Below are 12,418 nucleotides of genomic sequence, written 5' to 3'. Positions count from 1 at the left end.
TACATTGTAAGTATAGATTGAAAAAAATCCCTTTGAATATATACATGCAAATACATACATATATATGAATTTAATTTTGTTATAAAGCAGTTGGTATCTACACTTCCCATGCAGTTTAAGTGAAACTTACAGAGAAACGTATGGGAAATAGGAAAACAACGGAAGCTCATAACATTTTAAAATTGGAACTCTGATTCAAAATTCCTCATGATGTATTTTTAAAGTTATCTCTGTTGCATATTTCAAATGAGAATTTAAAAAAAAAACCCTCCTTATATAATGCACTCTCATCTGTTTTTGCAACTTAACTTCCCTTGCCCCAAACTTCCAACTCCGCTCCTCTCTAGACCCCCACCTGTTCCATCCTTTCTTTACCTCCCTTAGTAACACTATTACAATCATATTTTACAAATCTGTTTATACCAAACTTTCCCACTCTTTCTCTTTCACATTTAAAAAAAATATTTTAGGTTCAGATAACATAACCACAAATCTCCAGATTCCTATTTTCAAAAGCACTGAAACCATAACAGACTATTCTACCCAAAAATCCAAACACATTTTACAGTATGTCATGTTATGTTACGTTGACCAGACACAGAAGTCATTTCTGTAGGGTTTCTTGTCGGTGTTTGCTTTAAGTTTGAGCTTTCTGATCTCAGCTTCTGTTGCACCAGTAATTTGAAAGGTCACTGTTCTGTTGGCATTTAGTTTATGCAAGGCAGTCTGGCAATTTATAAAAGTCTTGTGATTTTGTAAATAGAATATTGAACTTAGAAAAGGCCTACTACATTCACTACCTGGCCTCTAATGCTGCAAAAAAATCATTTTTTTCCTTGTTTCTATAAGAAAATTCTGTATGTCTCCTTTCCACTGTGCCTGAGCTTACCTTCCAACTCAGAATATGGCTGGTTCCATCTTCTGAGCTGTTGTACCAAAAGTGACCAGATACGTTTATAATTAATGTGTGTTCCACTCCAAACTCTACGTTTGACCTCACAGGATGGTTTAAACTAAAAACTAATGAGTAAGTGCAGGAATAAAATGGAAGTAGGGATATAAACACAACCTCAAAAAGAACTCAGAAAAATTGGGAGACACTTTTTTTTTTTTCCAAAACAGGACGTGTGCACATCAAATGTCACCAATTCTCAAATGGCTTTTGTGAAACATTTGTGTGAAAACACTCTAAGGACCTGGAAAGAATTGGTGAAAAAGCAAAAAACCTTTCTTACAAGACAACCTCTGAGTTAATGTTGGAATATTCCATAAGAACATCGGAGCCTTCTACCAAAACATCCATGCTGAGTTAGCAGGACAGATACAGATCATGACTGCAGTAGGGAAGAAACAAGGACACTTTGTGACAAGCAGTGTGTAATGACCCTGTAGCAGGAGAATGGGAGAAGGGGAGGAGAATGGAGCCTGTAAGTCAATTGAAAACATATGAGATATTCAATGAACTAAGTAGATGTGTAATGCAAGTTTCTTGAAGTCAGACATTTCATGAGTCATATCCTTTATACTCCCCCCACCCCCACCCCTGAAAAAGGTGAGAATTATTTTCTTGATGTCACTATCTTACTTCCCAGCTAATTTGTTAATTTTCTAAGTCATTATTACATAGTCACCTACAGAGATACACAAATTACACTCCATATTGTCACTCACCCATATTATAGGACAGAAACTATCCAGATTTCTAGCTGTTCCAGGTGAGTCTATGATTAAAATTAAAGGACATCCTAAACCAGTAGAATCAGATATTAAATAATCTCATTATTTCATGTTTCTTGGGTGAAGAGTAAATTTGCATTATTCATGATGTGTTTTATCATTGGGAAGTAATTTGTTAACATGCTGAAAGCCTTTATCTCTGTAACTAGGTTTTCATACGGGTGAAAAAATATTTAAATTCCCACCCAGGCGATATAGACTATCATGCATATTTGCCCTAAATGCCCAGTCACTTGGGCCCAGACGGCCTCTTCCTGGTTCGGGTGTCACGGCAAGTAAAGGTATTAGTCACTTACTGCTCAGAACATGCCTAGCCATTTGCCTCGTTATCCTGTACCAGCTTCCATGACACTACAGAGCACAACAACCAAATTTCCAAAGTCAAAGAACAAAACTGAACATCTGCTCCCCCTGAGCAAACAAGGGAAGGTATTCCAAAACATGAATGGATGGATTGAAGAGGAATTCTAGGTAACTGATCATCAGCTGGTGAATCAGGTTTCTATTGACCACACTCTCTAGAAGGGAAGCAGGACCCAGATTATGAAGGCAGTTTTAACTTTACATGCATTTGCTAGTTAACGATATACTATTAATTTTGCATGTGTTCCTGAGTGTTTGTTTTTCCTCAATTTGTCTGCGAAATTTTGCTTTTTTTCTCGGCTCAGTCATAAAGAAAATGATTGGCGGTGCCATCAACTCAGTTATCTCTGCTGACAGAAAGACCATGTCCTTTCTACATGGAGTATGGGAATTAGCATCTTCCATTTGTTTAGATTTTCCCTTGCTGTTTCATTTTATTATCTTAGTATATTTCTAACAGGACTGTAAGATTTATGCCATTCAGCTGATATGTGTCATGGTCACTGTCTTTAATGACTGATCTGTAGAAGACTGATGTGATGAGAAACAGCAAAAGTAAAAAAAAATAAAAGGAAGGAAGGCAAAGAGGGAAGGAGGGAAGGAGGAAGGAAAATGTTAATCGGGATACATGGGCAAGTGTCAGGGCTCCAGATCAGAAAAGATTTTTATTTGTTAATTCGTCAAAATTTCCATTGTCTTTTTGAAAGAACTGTGACGGATGGCAAATTCATTTAAAATCTGGTTTTGGCAACTAATCTCGATTGCCTTCACTGGCCAGCTGTGCAAATTTCATCCTCAAATGCTCTATTAAAACATTCTAGGAAAGATTCCCCTGAAGTTCCCCCGTCTATTAAAGGTTTACTTCCAAGGAGCTCATTCTGATCTCATTTAGTATGACACCCTTGTGTATGCCAGATGGTAACAAGAGTTATAGCCTCACAAATGTCATTCTGGTTTTCACCTTTGCAGTGAAATTCCCTTAATCTAGCTTTCTTTACATAAACCATAAAAATACGGACAAAGATATGTCCAGTGAGCATTAAGGAAATGTGATTTTGCAAATATTCTAGAAACAATTTGAGAAAATTAGTAAAATTTAAGGTTGTGGTTGTCTTGGGGAGAAGGTAGGCGGGTATTTGACTGGGATTCTAGGCTAAATTCTCCTGTTAACGATTTAAATGTGTGCCTTAAACAAACTCTTTAATCTTGCTGAGCCTAAATGTTTTCGCTGAAAAAAAGGAGGAGGCTGAAACAGTTTCCAAATGTGTCTTACAGTTCTAAGATTTTCAATTCTAACATGTTTCAAGCCATTCTAACATTTGGTTTGGAAACAGGTATTATATTGTCAAGGCTTACTGCAACCCTCCTTGACCTTCATTTCAATTGTATTCCTTTTTCTGATAGATTTAATTTTTGGATTTTTAAAAAGTAAAGTATAAGTTTCTTCTGGGTTAAATTTTGTTTCTGCAAAAATATATTTTGAAGTCCTAAATCCTAGTACCTCCGAACATGACCTCATTTGAAAACAGTTTCTTTACAGAGGTAATAAAGCTAGAATGAGATCATGAGGGTGGGCCCTAATCCAATATGGTTAGTGTCCTTATAAAAAGGGGAAATTTGAACAAAGGGCCAAACAGAGTGAAGACTATATGAACAAATAGCAGGAGAATGCACATGAAGGTGTAGATTGGATGATGCACCTACAAGCCAAAGATGCCACAAAGATTGCCAACCAACGAGCAGGAGCTAGGAGAGAGCACAGAACAGATTTGTAGCCCCCAGAGCAACCCACCCTTGGCTGACTCAGACTTCAGACTTCTAGCCTCCAGAACCGTGACACGATAAATTTGTTGTGTTAAGCCACTACTTGTGGGATCTTATTACAGTAACCCTTACAAATTAATACAAAGACGCATGCTAAATAGTGCCCAAATCATAAATGTATAACTTCAAGAATTCTTCGGCATGAACTCAGCCCTGTGACCACCATCCTCATGATACAGAACATTACCAGCATTTCAGAAGCCTCTGTTATGCCTCATTTTCTTCTCCCAAATGTAACACAATTTTGACTTCCTCCACCTTCCTCCACTTCCTCCACCTCCACCTTCCTCCACTCACTTTTCTGAGGAACTTTATATGAACGTAAGCATGTCTGTGATACTCCAGATGTAGCAGAAATTCATTCTTCTTAATTACTCCATTTTATTCTGTCTTACCAGTGAAACGTAACTTAATTTCCCATTCTGTTGGTGGACAATCATACTATTTGGAGTGTCTGGATTTAAAAATACTGTTGCTGTGTAAATCTTGTAAATGTCTTTTGGTGTAAAAAAAAAAAGCAGTCCTATCTGTTGGGTATATGCTTAAATGTGGAATCGTTAGATCATACAGGTGGGTATCTGTTCAACGAAACTAGCTTTATTTTTTTACTTCTTTCCCCCTTCTTAATATTATTGTATAATTTACTAAAATAGTATACAGATCTTAAATATACAGTTCAGTGAGTTTTTGCACAGGTATGCACACAAAAATACAACTCAAATGAGAACATATTACATTACAAGCATCCCCAGAAATCTATCATCTCAGCCTGTAGCAATAATCAAAAGGTAAGTCCTATTCTGACCCCTACTTACATAGATTCATTTGCCTATTAATGAATTTCATAAAAATAGTATCATGCAGTATATATCCTTTCATATATGACTTTATATTCAACATTATGTTTTAAACATTTATTATATTATTGTGCATATGAACAGTTCATTCTTTATTGCTGTGTAGGGGTGGAAAAATATATTTTCTTTCTACCCTTTTAAGTTCTCAACTACAACCCCTGTAACAGAAGACAGATTAACAAGAGAAAAAGCATACAAATTTATTTAATCTAGGTTTTACATGACACAGGAGTCTTCATTGGGAAGAAGCAGTTAAATCTGGGTATTGTTATGCTAGGTTTGATGAAGAGTGGAAAATCATGGGAAAATGGGATTGGACAAAAGAGGATATGAGCTAAGTGGGGAAAAAGCAAGGCTTGTTCATTCAGATTTCCCTGGGCGGTATCCCTAGTCTTTGGAGATAAGGCTACTCCTTACCTCTGGTATAGGGAGAGCACCTCTCACATGAGACCTGCTTCAGAGGAAGTAGGAAAATCCTTCCTGCGCCTGCCCTTCCTCAAATTTCTTCAGCTCAAAATATTCTCTATGCCGTGGTGCCATATTTTGAGGTTGCACTTACCAAACCCTGCAAATTACAATATAGGTATTCCATTTTATGAATATACAGCAACTGATTTATTGAGCATTAGACCATTCATCTGTTTTCAAATTTGGGGCTATGATAAATAGGGCCAATTGAATATTTACATGTTTTTTGAATGACTTAAGCATTCATTGACCTTGAGTATACACCCAGGAGTGGAATTGCTGAGACATAGGGCACATTAATATTGATCTTTAATAGACACTGCCAACACAGATTTTCAATATGGTTGTTCAGGTTTAAATTCCTGCCAGCAATACATGAGACTGACAGTTATTCCATTCTTTATGCAACACTTGATAGTATTAGTCATTTTAATTTTAGTTATTTTGTGGGGGTGTAACAGTATTTTAGTGTAGTTTTAATGATTTATTCTTATCTGATTTTGATTTTTTTGCATTCTCTACTATAAGGTGACTTTTCAAGTCATTTACCCAGGCAAAAATAGATTATCTATATTTTCTAATGGATTCCTAAGAGCTCTTTATAAATTCTAGATATGACACTTATTTTTACATTTCTACAATATTTTTATTTTTTTCTCTCCTTTCTTGCCATTTTTAGATGAATCATTTATTTTACTGTTTGTTAGCCTCCTGTGATACCTTTTCGAATATCCTAGAGATTATAATTGTAATATTTATAGTATAATATTTATTCTAGACTTATTATACTTTCAACAATACTTTACCACTTCTGCAACAATGTAAGAACCTTAGAAAAGTTAACTAGTCACTCCCACTTATTATCACATTTCAACATATATTATCAATTCCAGAAGACAATTCTCATATTTACCCCTCCTTCTCATGTCTAGTTCCTGGTAAATATTCCTGATAAATTCCTTTTAATATCCTTGTCAGATTCTGGTGCCCATATTTGCTTCCCACAGCAAACTGGGAAGTATTCTCTCTTTTGTGTGAATTTCCTGCAAGCGCTTGTGTAAGATTAATCTTATTCATTCCTTAAGTTTTTAGAAGAATTTATCAGATAACCCATCTGTGCTTGAAGAGTGTGTGCGCACGCGCCCGCGCACACAAAATGTGTTAATTATAGATACGGTTTCTGTAACAGATACAGAGCTCATTCCAATTCTCAAATTTTCATCTTGTGCCAATATTTTAAGGTTTGTTTTCAGTGAACTTCATTGCTTCCTGCAGTTTCATGCTCCTATCAGGATCATTTTTCCTTAGCCTGAAGAACTCAAGTATTTCTTGTAGTTCAGGTCTGCTAGTTAAGCACTCACTCAATATTTATTTGATGAAATATATTTTATTATGTCTCATTTATATGTACATTTGCACTGGTTACGGAGTTTTAGATTGGCATAATTTTCCCCTCAACATGTTAAAGACGCCATTCCACTGTAGGTTCTGTTGAAAGTCTTATTTTTGCTCTTTTATTTGCTTTTAAGAATTTCATTTTGTCTTGGTTCAAGAGTTTGATTATGATCTTCCTAGTTATGGTTTTCTTTGTATTATGTTGCTTAGGTTTTGTTGAGCTTCTTAAAAGTATGTATTTCCTTTATCAGTTTTCCAAAATTCTTGACCTATTGCTCTTCAGAGATGTCTTCTTTCCTCCTCCCTCCCATCTGTCTCTCCTGGTCTCCAATTGCAGGTATATTAGACATCTTGACTGTGATCCATGTCTCTTACGTTCTGTTCTGCTTTATCTAATTTATGGGCTTTAGATTAATTCTGTGGATCTCTCGTCAGGTTCACTTATTTGGGTTTTATTTTATGTACTCTGATTTAAGCCCATTAGTGATTTAAGGGGCGCCTGGGTGGCTCAGTTGGTTAAGCATCCGACTCTTGACTTTGGCTCAGGTCATGATCTCAGGGTCGTGGGACTGAACCCCATGCTGGGCTCTGTGCTGGGCACAGGGATTCCCTCTCTCCCTCCACCCCCACCCCCGCTCGTGAGCATACAGGTGCACACACACTCTCTCTCTTTAAAAACAAACAAACAAACAAAAAACCTATTCAGTGATTTCAGTTCAATTATTGGACTTTTCCATTTTAAAATGTCTACCTGATTTATTTTTATTTTTATTTTTTATCCAAAATCTGTTTATTGGGATAGTGTCCCACGCATCTTGATTCAGGGTGCTTTTAGTGCTGCTTCCGCCTGAAGGAACATCCTTCTGCAAGCCTTGCTTTTCCTCCTGTGGGCTGGCAGAGGACAGTGGAGCAGCCGACACACAGAACTACCATTTGTGCGTGGCTGAAGACGGTGGTGATTTTGTAGCATCCTGGGCACTTCACGTCCATGAAGTAGGAGTTGGGGCTCTGCACCAGGCACTTCTTGTGCTTCCTCTTCTCCTCTTCTGGGGACGGGTGCAGGAGATCCTTCGCGAGGGGCATGTTCTCGTGGGGAGGTCGTCACCACCAGAAAGGCTACCTGATTTTATATATATATACAAATTCTTTGCTAAAATTTCCAATTTTTCATTCTGTTTACGTTTATTTTATTACCATGTTAACAACAACCACCTTTCAGGAATATTGAGGTTAGCTCTTTACTGCCTTACTCTACTGCAGCCTCAAGATCTGAGAAATGTCTGGGGTAAGGTAATGGGGATTGGCCATGCGTTTGTGGCAGACACTTCCCTTTCAAGAATTTTATCTCCTGACCACTGTGAGATCCTGGAGGGATTTCATTCTGCCTTTTAGAATGCCCTGTCATAATCCCTCAGCCTCACATATAGCCCAATAACACAGCAGATATGTTATATGGAAAATAAATCATGGATGCCACTGCTTACTTTACACCCTAAGATTCATCTGGGCCAAGAGCAGTCCCCAGCCTCTACCCATAGTCACAAAAGGCATCCAGAGAAATAAATATTGGCAATCATCAGCCCATGTTGGAAGGTTTCTCCAGTCTATAAATTTTAGCTCTTCTAGGTTCTTTTTGTTGTCCCAGCTGTCTTTAAAATTATAATTTTATAATTTATCTGCCTTTTAATTATTGCAAAAGTTCTTTTGGCCTAGTCTGACCTATATGCCATACTTACATTCACTTTCCTTTTAATACTTTATTTGTTGTCACATAGACTTTTAACTTTTTCCCCAAAGCATCTTAAAATTCAAAAAATTTTACATCATGAAATTTTTCCAGAAATGAATATTCCAAAAATAAATATAGACTTCCAAGTCATGTTATGTTTTTTACATGCTCATCTTGGGAATCAATGAAGTACCCAAAATTGCTTCTCAAGTTAAAAACAAATCTGGAATTTGCCCCAAAAGGATTTAAGATGGCTGCTCAAGAGAGAGGTCTTGCTAGTGGGACTCCGAACTCTGACAGAAATAAAAATAGAAATGTCTTGTTATTATAATGACCATTCAGGTATATATTATTGACATACCTACTGTCCATCTTGAGGAGTTGAACACTGGGCATATAGAAATATACCCAGAGCCTTGCATGGAGAGGTAGTAGATTTCTACCAATATGTCTGAGGAAGTAGCTCAGAATGTGACAAATGTATCTTGTTTTTAGGTCAGTTGGCAAAATGTAACTCAAAGGTGTGATACATAAACCGTCTGTGTCCCTGGAGAGAGCTCTGTAATGACTTGGGCGTCACTGGAGAAATGATCAGGAATACTAAAAAAAAAAAAAAAAAAAAAGGAATACTAGCATGAACCGTCCTCTTTCTGTGGTGTGAGTAAGTACTTTACTTTGGCCCGGAAATCTCAGGTTGAAGGCGGGAGAAACAACAAACAAACCAACCCTGAGAACCATACTGGAATGAATGACAGACGGGGATGTCAGCATCTACTATCAAAAGACCCGGAGGAAATAAGGAAGACGAGGGTAGAACTGAGTGAGTCAATATTCCATACATTTTTAAAGAAGGTAAATATTAGAGAAGAGAAGATTGATCCAAGGAACATCCCTTCACCTGCAGTAGTAAAGCATCTATCAGGTGGGGCATGGACAAATGAAAACCTGAGTACCTCCAAATTCAGTTTTATTCCATCATAGAGTAAAAATTTTGCTGGACCTTCAGATAGGCCCAAATAACTTTCTGGCCTGATTCATTTGCCAAAGAGAACATTCTGCAGAGGCTTGGGGGGGGGGGGTCTTTGTTCCCCACTTTAAAATTACAAAAGTAGCTTTTTATATAAATAATTCATTCTCATTATAAGTTTTAGGCAATACAGAAAACCTTCTGCAGTTCAGTAAAACCTTTAAATACATTTAAACTTTAAATATCCAATATGGTGTTTTTACCAGCGTCTACCTGGCATTTTGCCCACATCCCTCTACCGGGTAAGTGTCCTTAAATAGCTGAAACCTACTTTGAGGTCTGGTGTTTGGGTGCTTAGTTCTGCTCTGCTGATTCAAGAATATTAATCTGTGACCTACTGAACCCTGAGCACCATTATGTATGCTTCTAGTTCTTGAACATCATTTCATAGAACCTTGTTTAGTTGTATTAGTAGATGATTTAAACTTCAAAAAAGCCTGGCCTTATTTATGTATGTATGTATGTATGTATTTATTTATTATAAAACATATATATGTGTAAAACATATATATATATTGCTTTTTTTACCCCATATAACAATTTCATACTAGAAAAGCTAATATTTTCACTTAAAATTTAAGTATTAATATCTTTTGATATATATGCCAGAGGCAGCATGAGAACTGTTTATTTTTGGCACAAACTGGCTTGCTTTTGATACTGCTGTCATGTCCTAAGTGGTCCCTCTCTTTTCCATGTATTCAGTGTCATATCCTTTTATAGTTCTTCACACAAGCTTTCCCAGAAGATGCAATTTCCCCCTCCTTTGATCAGAATAACTTTTCCCAACAATATCGCTATTCCCTCTGCCACTGATACAATGTAAGCTTTAGGGAAAAAAAGAAAAAGACCAGCTGATTAAAACACTATACTTAAGGGCTGGATGGAACGAAGATTTATCCCTCCAAAATGGCACTGAAACATAAAGGGAGGAGAGTGCCAATTCAAAGCTATGTGGGCACCAACACTAACTCCTCTTCTATATTGTCAGTTATAGCTCTAAGCCAGTAGGGTACTGACAATAGAAATGGAAAGGAGGGGGATGTGTGTGTGTGTGCGTGTGTGCGTGTGTGTGTGTGTGTGTGTGATGGTAGCTGTTTGAATGCAGTCATCTCAACGCCTGACAGGCAAGGATTCATTTCCAATCCTGCTCACGTGCTAGTTGGCAGGATTTCGTTCCTTGACACTTGTTGGACTGAGGAATCCCTTGATTTCTCACAACACAGGCCTCTCCATAAAGCATCGTACAACATGGCAGCTCTCTTTATCATCGCAAGCAAGAGGGCAGGAGAAAGTGCCAGCAAGAAAGGGAGAGGACCGGCTAGATTCAAGCCTGAACGCTTTGTAACCTAATCCCAGAAGCGACATCCCATTACTTTTGCTATCTTCTGTTCATTAGAAACAAGACATGAGGTCCAACCTACACTCGAGAAGAGGGGATCACTCAAAGGCATGAACACTTAGAGGTGGGATCACTGAGAGCTATATCAGAAACTGCTTATGATGTCATCCCAGATAATTACCACTTTTCTGCCAGTGTGTTATTTTTCTTCAGAAAAATACTTAAATATAGTTCTAGAATTAAATTAAATTAAAATAATGGTCTCTGCAGCTCTGTATCCTGCTCCACACCCACAGAGTTATATATAACTGTAACAGTTTGTTCGTCTTCCTCACCACCAGACTCCAGCGTGCTTCACCCACACAGTAGAGACCCTCTACGTGTCTGCCTAAGCCAGACTCTTCAGAATCTATACATTATTGACACGCTGCTGACGATTTTTAGCCATTCGGGAAAGCCAATCAATTTTCCACGTTCCCCATTCTCAACTCTCAAGAGTGTTGATTGCTTTTCCACACCTAATCTTTTCTTCCCCTCGTCACCGGGGCTTCTGCAGCAACCATACCCCTGCCTACTCTTTCTTTCTTCTTTTTGCAAAGTCTTTCTCTCCATTCCTGTGCAATTTTAAGCAAAAAATATTCTAGCAATGCTGCTCCTGAACAATGTGACCTGACTGCTCACATCAGGTGTAATATCCAGCTCTTTTCAGTTCTTCTCTTTTTCTTAGTTAAGCTCAAGAATGACTCTACACCATAAAGAGAAATAGATGGAAGGGCAGATAATTCTGGAAGACCATCCTAAGAATTGCTAAGACTTTATTGAATACTTTCTATCATTCTTTGGATGCTTAGTTATATTGTTTATATTTTCCCTTAAGATTTCAATTTTGATAAGCAAATACAATTTATTAAGACACTATGTTCTAGGAACTAGAGGAACAATGCTTAATAAAAACAAAAGCCTAAACCTTGGGGATTTTCTAGTATTGTTATTGTAACTATATGCAAAGACAATGCCATTTGTTTTTAAAAATAATAATTTGAAAGATGTTCAGTGAAGGAAGAGAAGCTTTCTTGGAAAAGGTACACACAAACAAGATTTATTTAAAACAAAATTAAGAAAATACTATCTGGTAGTTTATGTTTTGAATGAATTTTTAAAAATCTCTTTCTTAAATATATGTTTAGAAGGCAAATGTATAAATTTTCATCATTTTTATTCATAGGAAAAGTGTAGGGTTTCATAAATTTTGCCACTAAACTTCCCTGACCTTTATAAATTCCCTTTTTTCCCTTGTTTACAATCTGACTGAACTATAAAGGTGTAACCATTAACCAATCAAAATGAATACTAAAAGGTCAGTGCATTGCATATAACATAGCCGCTTTTCAAAACATGTGTAAGGCATTCAAATTCTGGCACATTTTTGTAAGTCCAAACTTGTAAAATAAGTCCATGGTGACATAAATGAGACCCAGGCTCCTGGTAAAACCTGTAATAAACATGAGAAGAAAGCCCAGCTTCCTGTCTTTCCTTTTTTATTTTCATAAATTTAGTCTCCAAAATTCTAGTAAGGTAGGTACAGAAAGGACATGAAATAAACAATGTTATAGTTGTCATAAACTGTAACATTCTTGCAAATATTTTCTAGGCTTTAAATTTCAATTTAAGAACTT

At 37.0% G+C, this 12,418-nt stretch overlaps 1 protein-coding gene and 1 pseudogene across 1 annotated transcript in view; both read right to left on the bottom strand.

The window, feature by feature from the left end:
- Positions 1-12,418, bottom strand: part of GPC5 (glypican 5) — a 649,065-nt gene that overhangs the window by 15,679 nt on the left and 620,968 nt on the right. The window lies entirely within an intron of this gene.
- LOC114215867 (small ribosomal subunit protein eS27 pseudogene) lies at positions 7,476-7,744 on the bottom strand (annotated as a pseudogene).

Source organism: Eumetopias jubatus, unplaced genomic scaffold, assembly GCF_037043125.1.
Source record: "Eumetopias jubatus isolate StellerSeaLion01/CBP00866 unplaced genomic scaffold, mEumJub1_p1.0 scaffold_3, whole genome shotgun sequence".
NCBI classification, from domain to species: Eukaryota; Metazoa; Chordata; class Mammalia; order Carnivora; family Otariidae; genus Eumetopias; species Eumetopias jubatus.
Note: the sequence above shows the minus strand (reverse complement) of the source record. Positions and strands in the feature narration are given on the sequence as shown.